At 67.3% G+C, this 14,142-nt stretch overlaps 1 protein-coding gene across 1 annotated transcript in view; it reads right to left on the bottom strand.

The window, feature by feature from the left end:
- Positions 1-11,021, bottom strand: part of PITPNM2 (phosphatidylinositol transfer protein membrane associated 2) — a 79,011-nt gene extending 67,990 nt beyond the window's left edge. The window contains exon 1 of the mRNA XM_028528548.2: positions 10,911-11,021. The gene's annotated coding sequence lies outside the window, so the exon portion shown is untranslated. The remainder of the gene's footprint in view (positions 1-10,910) is intronic.
- Between the last annotated feature and the right edge of the window lie 3,121 nt (positions 11,022-14,142).

Genomic DNA, 14,142 nt, shown 5'->3' with positions numbered 1-14,142 from the left:
CCAGCCCCCACAGTGTCCGTGTCCCTGAGTAATGCTGGGACATGATAAGAAATATATATTCGGTCTCCAGCTCCCGGCTCCTGGCACGGAGCTGCTAAAACCCTTATAATTTCCTGAGAGATAAGAGTGTCTTTCCGTAAGCGGATGAGACGGTGGGGGCTGAGCACCCTGGCCGGAGAGTTCCAGGACTGCGGCTGGTCACCCCAGGAGGGCCGAGCACGGTTAGAGGAGGCTGGGACTGTTGGCCCCACCCCCGCCTCCAGGAGGGAGGGGGCTGGGGTCAGAGTGAATCACCAGCAAAACCTCCACTAAGACTGTAAACCACGGGGGCTCAGGAGCTTCGGGGCTGCAGGGTGCACCTGAGGCTGTGCACCCGGAGTCCCCGGGGACAGAGAGAGCTCCAGCCGTCGGGACCCTCCCGACCTCGCCCTGGGCGCGGCCTCCCCCGGCCGTGCACCTCTCAGTGTCGGTCTCACGTCCCTCGTAATAACCCAGGAACATGAGGGAACGGGTCCCTGACTTCCGCGCGTGCTCCGGCGAGTGTGGGTGGCTGGGGGACCTGTGACCAGCGTCTGAAGTGTGGGGGGGTAGTCTGGTGGCACTGAGCCCCCACGCTCCCTCCCTCCCGTGGGGTCTGCACCAGCTCCGGGCTCGTCGGACACCCGGGTGGCGTCCCCAGAGACCTGGAGAACCGCTTGCAGGGGGAGCCGCCGAGTTCCGTGTCGGAACTGCTGAGTCAAGGAACCGTTTTCCTCTGCGCCCAGTCGAGAAGCAAAGGACTCGGACCGGAGGGGCCGGCACTCGGCCTCCTGGCTGTGTGACCTTGGCCGTCTGCATGGGTGCCCGAACCCCAGAGCGGGGTCTTGGGACTTCTGATGCACACGGCCCTCCGTAAATATCACGCCTGTCCCCGAGGGCCAGACCAGGGACAATCTGTCCTTTGTTCTGCATATCTCGGCGACACCCCCGGAGTGGGGAGCACACGAAAATATTTACACGGCCGCAGCCGCCTCTGGGCTCCGCGGCTCACTGAGGCAGGCGTGTTTATCTTTCCATCGCACGACGCTTTCCAGGTCACTTCTGTCTCAGGACGCCCAGCCACCACGCCTCTGGGGGCGGCCGGGAAGCGGCTGAGAGGCTGGGCCCACCCCTTTCACAGCCCAAGGAGTCGGGGGCGGGGCAGGGGGGCTTGAGAGGGGACCCCAGGCCGCAGGTGAAGCCCCCTGGGAATCACTTGTCTTGGCTCGGGACCTGGGCTACTGGCAGCGACCGAGCCTGCTAGACAAGGTCACCCTCTGGTGACCAGGGGAGCCGAACACAGGCCTCCCCACCTCCACCCGGCCGGCCAGGTGCGGCCACCTTGACGGTCCCAGTTTCTCCTCCTGATCCCACAGGCTCAGCGAGAAACAGCATGCACTTGGGGAGCCCCACACAGCGAGACTGGGACGTGGCCGCCGGCCTGCCCCCTAGCCCCCCACCCCGGCCCCGCCTCCCACCTGCCAGCCACACAGGAGACTGGAGAAGCCTTTTCTAAGACAAGCGTCGGAGCCGTGAGATCCTCCGCACTCCCCCTCGGCTTTTCTGACGACACCCACTCCTTAACGGGCGCGCGGGGCACCCCGGGCGGCTCCTCGCCCCGGCTCACCCGTCTTCCCAGCACCAGACCCCAGGCAGACGGGGCACAGGGTCCTCCTGCCTCTGCGCCTCCGCGCAGGCTGCTCCCGCGGTGGTAGGCAGGGCCTTTCCCCTCAGCCCCGCCCCCCGGCTCTCCCGTTAGAGCTGCAGGGTCCAGCTCCAGCGGCGGCTCCCCAAGCCCCTCCTCCGTGGGCTCCTGGCCCCACAGACAGATGCCCCACCCCCCCCGCCGCCGCATTCCCCAGGGCTGGGCACGAGCCCCGGGCATCACATCTGTCTATGGATTCTGTCCCCTCTGGTGACCAGTGAGATCCTGAGAGTGGAGGCCAGACGGGACCCGTCTGTGCAGCCTTCCGCTCGGAGCCCCCACGGGGGCTGAATGACGACCTCCACTCGTGCCCCCTGCTCCAGGACCCAGTGTAGCCCTGGGGTCGCCTTCGACCTGGCAGCCCTGACGCCTGTGGAGCCGGGGCACAGACCCCTCCACCGCCACCCGGCTGGCCTCGCGCGCCCAGGCCACGGCGGCCCACGCCCATCTGTGGGCGGCGAGCAGGCCGGCGGGGGCGCTATTTTCTGTGCAGCACTAAGGACCGCCGCTCTGCCTGCGCGGCGCGCCTGGGCTTCGTCCGAGGAGGCCGCGGACGGCGACCACAGGCGGACACTGCCCGTGACGTGACGGTCGCTGCAGAGACACGGGGAGAGCCGTGCCGGCTTGCCCACTTCTGTCCTTTTCCACCGACCGCCCTGCTCACCGCCAGCCCCAGGCGTCTGCTCTTGCGTGGGAGGAGGCGAGGCAGAGGGTGGGGCGGGTAGGGGGCGGGGCTAGGCAGGGGGCGTGGCTAGGCAGGGTGGGGCGGGGCAGAGGGCGCAGGGCTCCCTCCCCTGCGACTCCAGCCTCTACAGGGGTCACTCTGCGGCCGCCTTGCTGAGCCGGAGGACCGGGAACCAGAAGATAAACAGAGCTCATCGGCCGAGAAGGAGGCAGGCGCGAGGCCTGGGAAGGCCGCAGCCCCGCTTCGGGTTCACGTGGGCCCAGCCCTGGGCTGCGGCGCCCCCTGCAGCGGAAGCCCGGCCTGGGGAAGCAGAGGACGCGGCACTGGGGCCATCGGCCTCGGCACGACACGCTGTCCCTCCGCGTAGCTGTCCCCGTGACGCCTGCTGGGGTCCCCTTTATGAGCTGCCGCCAGCGCTGAGGGGCAACCGCTGCTGCGGGCCGCCCGCCTCTCTGTGCGAGGTCCCAACACTCCCGCACCCTCGGTCACTCGTTCCCTGAGACCCCTCCTCTCCCCGCGCTACCAGCGGCCCCCGGGCACAGTGCGTGGCGAGGAAACCTGCCTCTCTGCGCGCGCGGCGCGGCTGGGGAGGTGTTTAGCGGACTTATTTATAGCCGTGCACCGTCCTCGCTCCCCAGCGCTGCCTGCCTGCCTGCCTGCCTGCCTGCCACCGGGGCTTTTCACTCCGCGTCTATATTTATCCCCCAAAGCCGTTGGGATAATGGCGAGGCCAGAAATAGCCTCGAAGACATTCACGTGCAGATGACGGACAGGTCCCCAGGTCCCCAGCTCCCCAGCTCGCCCCCTATGCCTCTCCGCCTGGCCCTGGGTGGCAGGCACAGCTGGACAGGGCCGGGAAGGCGCCCGAAGGCAGATGGGAACCAACCTAATCCCTCTTCCCCCACGGGCCGCGGTCCTTTGTGGTGACGCTGAGGACAAGTCCCCAATGCGCAGGCCAGCTGCCGGGCCGAGGGGACACCAGAGGTGACACGGCCGCCTGATGGAGATCAAAAGGCTAATCAGCTCAGAGACGGAGCCCGGACTCCACGGGAGCGGGCACCGCCGGCGCCCGGCCGACTCCCGGGCCCACGCTCATGGAAAGCAGGTCGCGGCGCCACAGCAGGCGGGCGGCGGGGAGACAGACACCCCGCCCACTCCTGCCTGGCACCTGGATGCAGGTGCGGGGCTCTCGCAGGGAGTGCACCCTCTGCCCCCGGCTCACCTGGCCACTTCCCGCCTCCAGGAAGGGAGGGCCACTGGGAGGCAACCTGGCTGGTCAGCGGTAAAGAAGCGGGGGCTTAGGGGACCTGGGGGCCAGCCCTGCTGTCCGCTACAGTGTCCTGGGGAGACCTCCCCTCCAGGGTGGGGCACAGGCACGTGCCTGGGGTGCCAGCAGAGGGAGGAGGCTCAGAGCGAGGCTGGAGCGGAAGGGAGCCCGCCGCTGACTGCCTGATGGGGCAGACTTTGTAGAAAAGGGGGCATTTCAGCCCTGGCTGGTGTAGCTCAGTGGATTGAGTGCAGGCTGTGAACCAAAGTGTTGCAGGTTCGATTCCCAGTCAGGGCACATGCCTGGGTTGCAGGCCATGACCCCCAGCAACCGCACATTGATGTTTCTCTCTCTCTCTCTCTCTCTCTCTCTCCCCCTCCCTCCCTATCCTCTCTAAAAAATAAATAAAATAAAATCTTAAAAAAAAAGAAAAGGGGGCATTTCAGTTGGGCTTTGAAGGGTGTGCAGGAGTGTACCAGGAGAGACGGGGTGGGGAGCCCAGGGGACAGCACGGGCCAGTGTGCCTGGTGTGTCTGGGGAACGGCAGGAAGGTGGCAGGCGAGTAAGGTCCAGGGTGGCGAGACGCAGGTCAGGCCGGGGCAGGGCTGGGCCCGGCCGCAGACCTCAGGGCCGAGCCCCAGAGCACAGGGGACTCAAGAGGCGCACCGGCCCTCCTCGGGCTGTGGCTGTGGTCTGGCTGGCTGTTCTCTGACCCATTCCTGCTCCTGACAGGGAGCAGCTTTCCGATGTCACGCTGTCCCCCTACTCCGACGAGGGGGCCTCTGGGCTGGTCCCCGACACCCCACCCTGTCTGGATCTCTAGCCGCTGGTCCTGCCTTAAGTCAGACACCCCTGTCCTCTTCCCGGGAGCTCTGGCCCACAGGAGGGGGAAGAACCCCGTTTGTGGGATGACCACAAAGGACAGATGCTGCCCTCACAGCGCCCCCTACAGGTTCCATCCAGCCCTGGCTGCTGGGCAAGGCAGGTGTCAGCTTGCCCATTTCACAGGTGCGCAGCCTGAGGCTCAGAGAGGCAAGGGGGACCTGCCAGCCAGGATCTGACCGGGCCGGGCCGTCGGGTCTGGAGTCCGCTCAAACGGCCGTACCACCCAGCTGTCCAAGGTGACCGTTATAAAACGATGTGCGTGCAGAAGGTGCAGCCGCCACGGAAAAGTCTGGCAGCCCGTCAGGGTCCCACGTAGGGCCGCCGTGGGGGCCTGCAGTCCCTTCCTCGGCACACACGTGAGACGGACGGAATGCAGGCCCACACCAAGACGGTGCACGCGTGTCCGCAGCAGCATCACTCGCGGCCGCCAAACGTGCGTGTCTGCCGATGGGTAAAGGATACACAGACGCGGTCCGTCTATCCAGCGGACTGCGACGCAGCCACAAGGAGGAGCGGAGCTCGGACACGGGCTGCCACGTGGACAGACCCCGAGAACGTGGCGCCAGACACAGAGGCCGAGGGTGGTGTGGCTCTGTTTGTATGGAGTGTCGGGGGCGGGCACATCCACTCGGACAGACAGCAGGTGAGTGGCCGCTGGGGGGCGGGGGGCGGGGCGTGAGAGCGCAGGGAGGCGGGGCTCCTTTCTGGGGCGAGGCCAAGGTTCTAAAGCCTCGTGACCGTCCCACGCGCCTGTGAATTCCTGAAATGCCCCCGAACTGCACACTTCAGGCGGGTGAACGGCACGCTGTGTGAATTACCGTATTTCACTCGAGTTGCTAAAAAACAAAACAAAGCAGGGCCATGGGGACCCACAGGTGTGCGAGCCCAGGTGCTCAGGGGGACGGTCGGAGCGGGGGAGAACCCTCCGCCGGAGGGCGGGGCCAATCGGCCTGGGCCACCAGGCTGTTCCTCTGTCACCTGCAGGGCCCGGAAGCCAGCGCAGCCAGGCCACCAGGGTCCTGGCCGCCGCACCTGGGCAGGTACATCCTCAAACACCCTCCTCTGCACCAGGGCTCTGCTTCCAAAGCGCCAAGGTCCCGGGTCCCAGAGGCCCTTCCTGACGTCCCAGAACCGCCCTGCCCCTCTCGGCCCGGTCCCACACAGACTCGGAGCAGAACTCTGCCCGCGGCGGGCACCGCCCCCGGCCCCAGGGGGCTGCCAGCCCTGGGTGCCACGGCCCGCCAGGCCGGCTCGGACGTCGGGAAAGGAACATTCGCCTGCTGAGCACCTACTACGTGCCAGGCGCTCTGCACACATGTTCTCGTTTGCCATCTCTCCTCCGGTCGCAGCCGCCCGAATCTAGGCCGCCTTCGCCAGGGGCTTCCATGGCGCACGAAAGCGCGCCCGCGGCCTCAGATGCCCCCTTGCGGCGGGAGAGCGGCGTGTGTCCCGGGCCGCCCCCAGGCGGCAGGGATGTCCGTGTCCCCCCCCCACCCCCTCCGAGGCCATCTCCTCGCGTCCTCACCAACGTGGCCCAGATCTCGGTGCAGCTGAATAAGCCGATTCACCGTGAAGGCCCCGGGCGAGCGTGACGGGGTTCCCAAGGGTGTTTGTAGCGTGAATGGGGACGGGAAGGGACGCTGTTTGCTGGAGGGAAGAGGGACCCACGGAGGGAGAGCAGGCGGGGGCCCAGACGGAGCCCCCAAAACACAGCCCAGGCGGCGGAAGGTGCCTGACAGGTCATCAAGTAATCGCCGGACTCCAGGCCCCTCCTCCCACGGGGACCCTGCCCTCCAGAGCCAGGCCCAGAGGACCAGCCAGGGGACGCCAGGAGGGGAGGTGCCCGTTTGAAACCCACCGCCGATCGGTGGGCACGGCACCCACCACACCTCGATTGTCCTGGAAACTGGGTAGAAGCCTGAGCATCGCCACGGGAAGGCCGGGAAGTCCCCAGCCAGGCATGGGGGGATGGGCGAGCCCGGGGCTGGGGGCCAGATGGGGAGGAGGGGCCCATGGCCGTGCCCACATGTTGGCCCGATTTCCTTAAGGCGGGGAGCTGGCCCCGGGTTTCTTGGTGTCCCCACTTCCTCTCGCCTCTGAGGAAGATGCGCCAAAAAGGACAGGCTCCGGCCTCACACCAGTGGTCCGGCCGTGGTCTCCCGCCTCTGCACCCCAGGTTCTTGTTAGCTCTGTCCTGGGGCCACCTCGGGCCACCTGGGGCCCCCACAGTGCTAACCAGAGCCAAGGGCAACAAGGCAGCCCACAAGTCACCCGATGGCAGCGACGTCTGGGTTGTCATTCCCCACCAGGACCTCTGCCGTGACGGGGACACGTCACGTTAAAAGGCCGAAAGGGAAACCACACGGGATTTCTGCACATACAGACCCCCACCCCCGTTCGCCCTGCAGCGACTCAGCCTCTCCGAAGAGAACACAACCTCCCCACCTTCCCCCGGCAGCCCTGCACCGAGGAGGAGGAGTTGGAAGGCGACGCCGGATCTTTCCATGTGGAACCGGGACCGTCACAGGCCTGGTTCTGTGCTCCACGGTTCCACAGGTGGCCTCGGTCTTGAGAGCCGTTTTGCAACACGTAGTTCCCAGCTCCTTGCCCTCTGCATAAAGTGGCACCCGGCACGTCTCAGGGTGAAAGGCAAGGCCGCCTCCCAGTGACTGGGGTCAAGTGCAGGGCAAGGCTGGGCCCTCTCAGGCTGAGCGATCCCCGTTCTCGGTGACCCAGCGCGGGGCAGTGAGGTCCAGGCCCCCACGGTGCTCCTCACTCCCTTCATTACAAGAGGCGGCGAATCCTGGGTTTAAACAGACCACCCTGGTGGACGGCGGCCCCTGGCCTGTGGCCGCTGGGGCGTCTGGTGACCACAGGGGCTTTGCCGCCGTCCTTAGACCAGCTGCCCGGAGCGTGCACAGCCACCAGCTCCCTGCAGGCACCTCGGACTCGGGCCCTGAGCTCGCTCTCCTTGTCGTCGGCACACGCCTGTCTCCGGCCTGGCGCTCGGCAGAAGCTCAATGAAGTCCCCAGCACCGTGCGCGGCCGTGTGGGCTCTGGCCTGCCCAAAGCTCGGGCCCAGCAGTGAAGACCCCTGCCCGGCGGGGGTCCCAGCGCCCGGAACCCTCAGCTTGCAAAGCCTCGGTCGGCTCCTGCCGCCAGGGGTGTCCCCCGGGACCCCACGCTCAGCTCAGTTGCGGCGTCTGGGACCGGCCCCTCTTCCCCCCTCCGACCCCAGGCCCTCAGGCCTCTGCGGGTCCCCCACCCCCAGCCCTCCGGCCATTCCCTCAGCTACGGACACATCAGACTGGACGTCAGAAGCCCGCATCAGGGGGCACCCAGGCTGACCGGCTGGCCGTGGGACTCTGGACAGGCAGCCCCTGTGACTGGGCCCCAGCTTTCCCACAGGCCACGTGAGGAGGCCGGACTCCACGGTTCCTCGGGTCCCTCCAAGTCCACCCGATGCTTCCGCGGTTCCCCTAGGGTCGACTTTTATTTTTTTATTTTATTTTTTTAAAGATTTTATTTATTTTATTTTTAGAGAGGGAAGGGAGGGAGATAGAGAGAGAGAAACATCAATGTGCGGTTGCTGGGGGTCGTAGCCTGCAACCCAGGCATGTGCCCTGACTGGGAATCGAACCTGCGACACTTTGGTTCACAGCCCATGCTCAATCCACTGAGCTACGCCAGCCAGGAAGGATCGACTTTTAAAAACACACCTGAGCCCAATGCTCTTGTGGCCTCCTCTCTACCCCCGACCCCCACCGCCTGGCCCGGCAAACACACCACCGTGCCCCACGGCAATCCGAGAGCCTTGGGAGAACCCCAGCGAGGGACGCGAGTGGGGACCAGGAACAAAGCCAGAGGCGTGTGGCCCCGGCCCCGGGAGTGGGCTCCTGGAGGCTCTTGGGGAGAAGAAGGGGACCCCAAGAGGCCCGGGTTCATCACGAGGGTGGGGGGAGGGCCTGAGCATGTAAAAAGAGGGTGGGTCCGCCCCGTACCCTGAGTCTAACTGGAGGGGCCAGGAGAGGGCGAGAGGGACGGCACAGGGGTTAGCGAGCTTCCGCAGGTGACGGGGCCGCCGGCAGTGGGGACGGAAAGTGTGTGTCAGCCGCTGCTGCTGCGGTCCGGCCCCAGCCGTCAGCCCTCTCTTCCTCCCCGGGAGCCTGCGGCCCTGCGGGGCCTCCCTGGAAACAATGGCAGGAAGCGCCCCTCCCTGCGTGAGCTGGGGCAGCAGGAAGGAAGTGACCACCTCGGAGCCGGAGCCAGGCCAGGACCCTCCCCGCCCGCTCTCCCACCGGACCCCACTCCCAACCACCCCCTGCCCTGCACCCACCCCACCCCCAGCTCTGCAAGGAAGGGCTCAGTTCCTCTGGAGCAAGAAACCCCTAAAATAAACCTGCTTCTCCAGCCCTTCCCTCCCGGCGGGGGTGGTGTTCTCGGCAGGGGGGAGGGGGGCTGCCTCTCCCCACCACCTGGATGAGTATGGCCATCGAGGGTCCCTCCAGGCCACACACACGCGCCCAGGAGCAGCTTAGGGCGCAGATGGGGCCACCCTGCTCTTCCCACTGGGGCCTGCTGTCTCCCGGGGCGGGCAGAGGCGAGCACCAGCAGGCCCAGAGGCGGTGTGTGTGGAGACAGCCGGGCCGCCCCAGGGCGGAGGCCTCTGCCTGTTGCGCTCAGGGCTGCGTCCCCGGCACCTGAACCCCACCGGCTGGGTACCAGGGAGTCAGTCCATGCTCCATGGACACGCGGGTGGGGCTGAGGACCCCGGAGAAGACGCACTGCAAGCCCTGCCCCTCTGTCCTGGTCCCCCCCCCCCCCGGGGCTCAGGGACGCAGCTGTGAGGAAAGAGAGGCGCCGGGCCCTGCAGGAATCGGGGGGGGGGGGGGGGGGGCGGGGGCCAAGGCTCCGTCCCAGGAGGCCCTTCCAGAGCCACGTGGCTGGTGTCAGTGCTCAGGCCACGGACACAGAAGCGCTCACGGCCGGTGGTCGCAGGTGCGGTAGTAGGAGACCTCAGGCAGGCTGTGAGTCAGCGCGCACTTCCCCTGCCAGCCCCCCGCCCACCCCCACCTCCTCGGCAGCTGAGACACCACCTCGGAGATACATTAGAACAAAATGAGAAAGTGCAACACAGCACACCCCCCGCTGAGCACGGGGCGGGGGGTTCCCTCCCGCAGCAGAGGAAAGCCGCCTGCTCTGCCCACGGGGCGGGAGCCGGGGCACCGCGAGAGGACGCCGGGCGGCCAGGGGCCGGGCGGCCGGGGCCCGGAAGGGACTCCCGGCAGACGGACCGCCAGGAAGGCGGCCGGGCTGGCCCCGTCCAGCGGGGAGGTCCCGCCGCATCGAGAGAACCAGGCCGTGTGCTTCTCTGCGTGTGGGTCCGATCGCAAGCCCGCCGCTGGACGCTGTGTGACCCGGAGGCAGACGAGGGGCGTCTCTGAGCCTCGGGGCCCTCGTGCGACCTGGGGCCGGGATGGCCCCGCACGGGAGCCCGTGTGCTCACAGCCCACAGCCCACAGCCCACAGCCGGGCCGGACAGAACAGACCCCGGGGCACTGGCACTCCACCCCCTCCCCCCGCCCCCTCACCCGGTCCGGTCGGTTTCCCCGGACGGATCCGACCTCAGTGCCCCAGAGCTTGACCCAGCCGGTCAGCAGGCGGGAAGAAGGTCGTGTCGGAGTTCGGGGGAGGAAGGGGCAGCGTCACCGTCTCTGTCCTGCCCACCAGAGGCCGTGGAGTGACACAGGGGACAGGGCGAGGCCTGCGTCCGACCCTCGAATGTGGGGCCGGAAGGACGAGAGGCCCAGGAGGGCCCAGGGCTCCGGCTCTTCCCTCGGGCGGAAGGCGGAGGAGCAGAGGGGCACCGAGGGTCGACCCCTAGTCCCGGGGTCACCCGTGGCTCTGCAAGGACCTCAGCCACGTCCCCTGCAGCTCCGCATCCGGGAGACGGTTATGAAAACACGTGCTCGACTATTCCCGTGTCACCGGCCACGGCTCGTCACGCTCAGTCACAGCTGACCCCCTGCCCACCGCGGAGGCTGGGGAGCCCCCAGCGCTGGTCCTGTCCTGCTGGCCGGGAGTGCGGGGAGCCAGGCTGCGCCCTGGGAGCCGGGAGAAGGGAGGCACCGGGCGCTCTGCCCGGAGGACAGCAACCGGGCTGGGCCGCATCTGGAATCCACAGCAGAGCACCAGTCCCTCCCACTTCTCGAAAAGCGGTCGACATGGGAAGAAGCAGGACGATGAACACACTCTACCCCCGCCCATCGGGCAAAGTCAGGTGTTTACAAAGGAAGCAGACGACGGCTGAGCCCTCGAACCCCCAACCTCCGACGCCGGGGCTGCCCTCACCTGCAGTTCTGTGGGAGAAGGTTCCCCACTGCTGTCCGAGGGCAGGGCGGCTCGGCCGGCTCGGCCCCCAGGGGGGCATTGGGGACCAGGGCGCACCGCCAGCATCCTGCAGCGGGGAGCCAGCGGGGGAGGGGGTGGGACATCGGGGAAAGCCAGGCCTCGGCCCAGGCAACACCAGAGACTGGGCATCCAGCTGTGCCCAGAGGACGGGACGGGGACGCCAGCCAGAGGGGGGTTTGCTCAACCAAGGATGTGCTTTGTGGTGGAGACAGAAACCCGCAGCGTTTCCTAGGGCCCCCCCACGTCCTGGGGAGGCGGCTCAGGGAGACGCCCGAGACCCCCATGGGCTGCTGCTGCCTCGTCTCAGACGCCCAGCTCAGGGCCCTGGGCCTCCGACCGGAGGCTTGTACCCACCACCCTGGGCCCTGTGGGACCTCGGGCTGCGCCGGCCAAGCGAGGGGACGTGCGGGGAGAGGCAGCCCAGCTGTCGGTCAGCAGCTGGGAGCAGCGTGCGGTGCCACCCACGACGGACCCTCCCGCCTCCCCGTGGGTCCCCTGCAGGCGGGCAGCGTGTGGCCGGAGACCCGCCTGCCTGCGCCGGGTGCCCAGAGGCCGCAGCGGAGTGCGCACGGCAAACGCAAGAGGAAGAGAAGGAAATGGACCTGCAGGGAGTCCCGGGGACCAGCAGCCTACACGACGGCAGAACACTCCCAGGTGCCGAGAGAGCCACCACTGGACCCAGGACACCCATGGCATCACCCACAGCATCACCCACCGCCCACGCCCATGGCCAGGCACCCAGTCCTGTGTGGCGGGCACGGGTGAGCCCCAGGCCTGCGCCCAGGGAGCCGGCAGCGGCCCAGGCCTCCCCGGGGGCCAGGAGCAGAGGGCAGCCCTCTGCAGGCCAGAAACCCAGACACCGAGTGCCCACTCCAAAGACGCCCTCCTCTGCAGGCTGAGGCCGGGACAGGGGCCCGGGGACACCAGCCCGTGCCCGCCAGGGGCCGGCGGTCTCCACGGAGGTGGACGAGGAGGAGGCGTGAGGAGGAGCCTCGCGGGGGCGGCGGACGGCGAAGTGGCAAACTGCCTGGAGAGGACGGGCAGCGAGCGAGAGGAGTTTGAGGGAGGGGGACTCCAATGGGGGAGGCCCAGCGGTGGGTGGGGGGTGGGCCCAGCTTCTCTCCCCACACCCCACCAAGACCCACCGCTCCCCACGCGGGCACACGCCCTGCCCCCTGCACAGCGGCTCCTCCAGGACGTTTCTTAGCTCCGCCCCCCACAACCCCTGCCATCCCTCTGCGAGGTCCCTGTAGGTCTCCCCGGGTTAGTGGTCACGGTTCTCCATGGCAACAGGCCAGTCCCAGGCAGCAGGGCGGGGGCGGGAGCGGGCACGGCCGGCCAGCTGCTGCTCCCTGGGTGAGGAGGGCAACGGTGACTCAGAGTGAGACCGGCAGGGTCCCCGCACGGAGGCCCGTTGCTGCTGCTGCTGCCGCTGCCGCTGCCGCTGCGGGGGAATGACTGACTGCTCACGCTGGAGGGCATCTGAAGTGCAGAAAGAGGGTGCGGAGTCAGCTCCAGGAGCCAGGCTGCTCCCGGGGCGTGGGAGGGGGCAAAACAGCTGGGAGGAGGGAGGAGGCCGCTGCCAGGTGAGTCAGGGCTCCTCCCAGGACCCTGCACACAGGGGGCGGGGTGCTGATCGGCCCGCTCCCTCGAGGGGAAGGGAGAAGTGCACGCGGCGCAGTTCCGTGCCACACGCACATGCCACGCACACCCACAGACCCACAGCGGTGGGATCCCTGGGTGGGGTCCTGGAACCGGCCACGCATAAACACACAAGTTTGGTCGTTTACCAGAAACAAAATGAAACATTGTATTCCTTTACGTTTTCCCTCCCCAGTGTCACGGAGGTGTAGGTGTAACTGTAACACACGGTGATAGGTTACATTGTGAGGGTTCGCTGCACGCAGACACGGTGACAGGACCCCTCCACCTCCGTGTCACACACCGGCCACCGCCCGCGTGCACCTGTTCGGAGTGGGGGGCGGGGCGCTGAGCCAGGTTCTGCTCTCCGAGAGGCTCCCTCCCGCAACGCACTCCGACCCGAGAGACTTAGGGCAGCAAGCGCCAGACCCTCTCTGTGAGGTTTCAGACCTTGGTCCGCCACGGACGGCCGCTCGCACAGTCGGGGGAGCTGCGGGGGGGCAAGCACGCAACACAAATACAGAAACCCACCCCTAGAGGTGAGAAGTCTGAACCGCCTCCCTGAAAGCGTCTCAGGTCCCCAACTTTGTTCCGGGCAGTGGACGTCAGCCGCCCGCTCACGGGAGGCCGTCTCTCCCTGCACAATCTCTACGAACAGGCGGTCAGTGCCCCTCGTGCCCGCCGGGCAAACGCCAAACACACCTCTGGCGAGCGCCGTTCGGACCCGGTGCCCGTGCACTGGCCGGCCCAGGCGTCCGCGTGTCGGAAGCCGGCCCCGGTTGAACGCGGGAGTTCCTAAGGACTGGGCCGTGCAGTGCGACGGGGGTTGAACACTTGTTTCCATCCTCCGTCGGCATGGAGACCGGGAGGCCGGTGGGAGAAGACTGGGCGGAGCAAACTGTCCCCATGGACAGCAGGGCCGGCCGGCAGCTCCGCCCACAGGGCGGGGCACCTAGTTTTTTTTCTGTTTTATTGAGATATGACTCACGTGTCCTAAAATCCACCGGTGTAGAGTGTCCGGCTCAGAGGCCTGTGCTCCGTTCGCAAAGGCGTACAGTCACCACCGCCATCTAGTTCCAGAACGGTTCCGTCTCCTCCAGAAAAAACCCCTTCCCACTAGCGCCCCTCCCCCGCCACCCCCTCCCCCTGGCGCCCCCTGCGCCCAGCCCCTCGGGCTCTGTGGGTGGGCCCGCTCTGGACACTTCTCACACACAGAGTCACACATGAGGCCTCCGTGGCTGGCGTGTCTTGTGCAGCCTCCCGTTCTCGAGGGTCATACCCACTGTGGGGGTGCCGGTGCCCCATCCCTTTTCAGGGCCGAGTCACGTTCCCTTGCTTGGGGGGGCCGGGGGGGGCGTGTCTGCTCAGGGGCCTGCCCGCTGCCGGGGACCGTGGCTGTTCCGCCCATCGGGCCCCCGGGAACAGGAGTGCTTGCGTAGATGCACATTTCTGACTCTTCGAGGCATACACCTAGGAGTTCCTAGCTTTTGGATAAGCTAACTTGAGTGACACCTTGGTGTTTTGGAAACG

This window comes from Phyllostomus discolor, chromosome 13 (assembly GCF_004126475.2).
Source record: "Phyllostomus discolor isolate MPI-MPIP mPhyDis1 chromosome 13, mPhyDis1.pri.v3, whole genome shotgun sequence".
In the NCBI taxonomy this organism is placed as follows: Eukaryota; Metazoa; Chordata; class Mammalia; order Chiroptera; family Phyllostomidae; genus Phyllostomus; species Phyllostomus discolor.
Note: the sequence above shows the minus strand (reverse complement) of the source record. Positions and strands in the feature narration are given on the sequence as shown.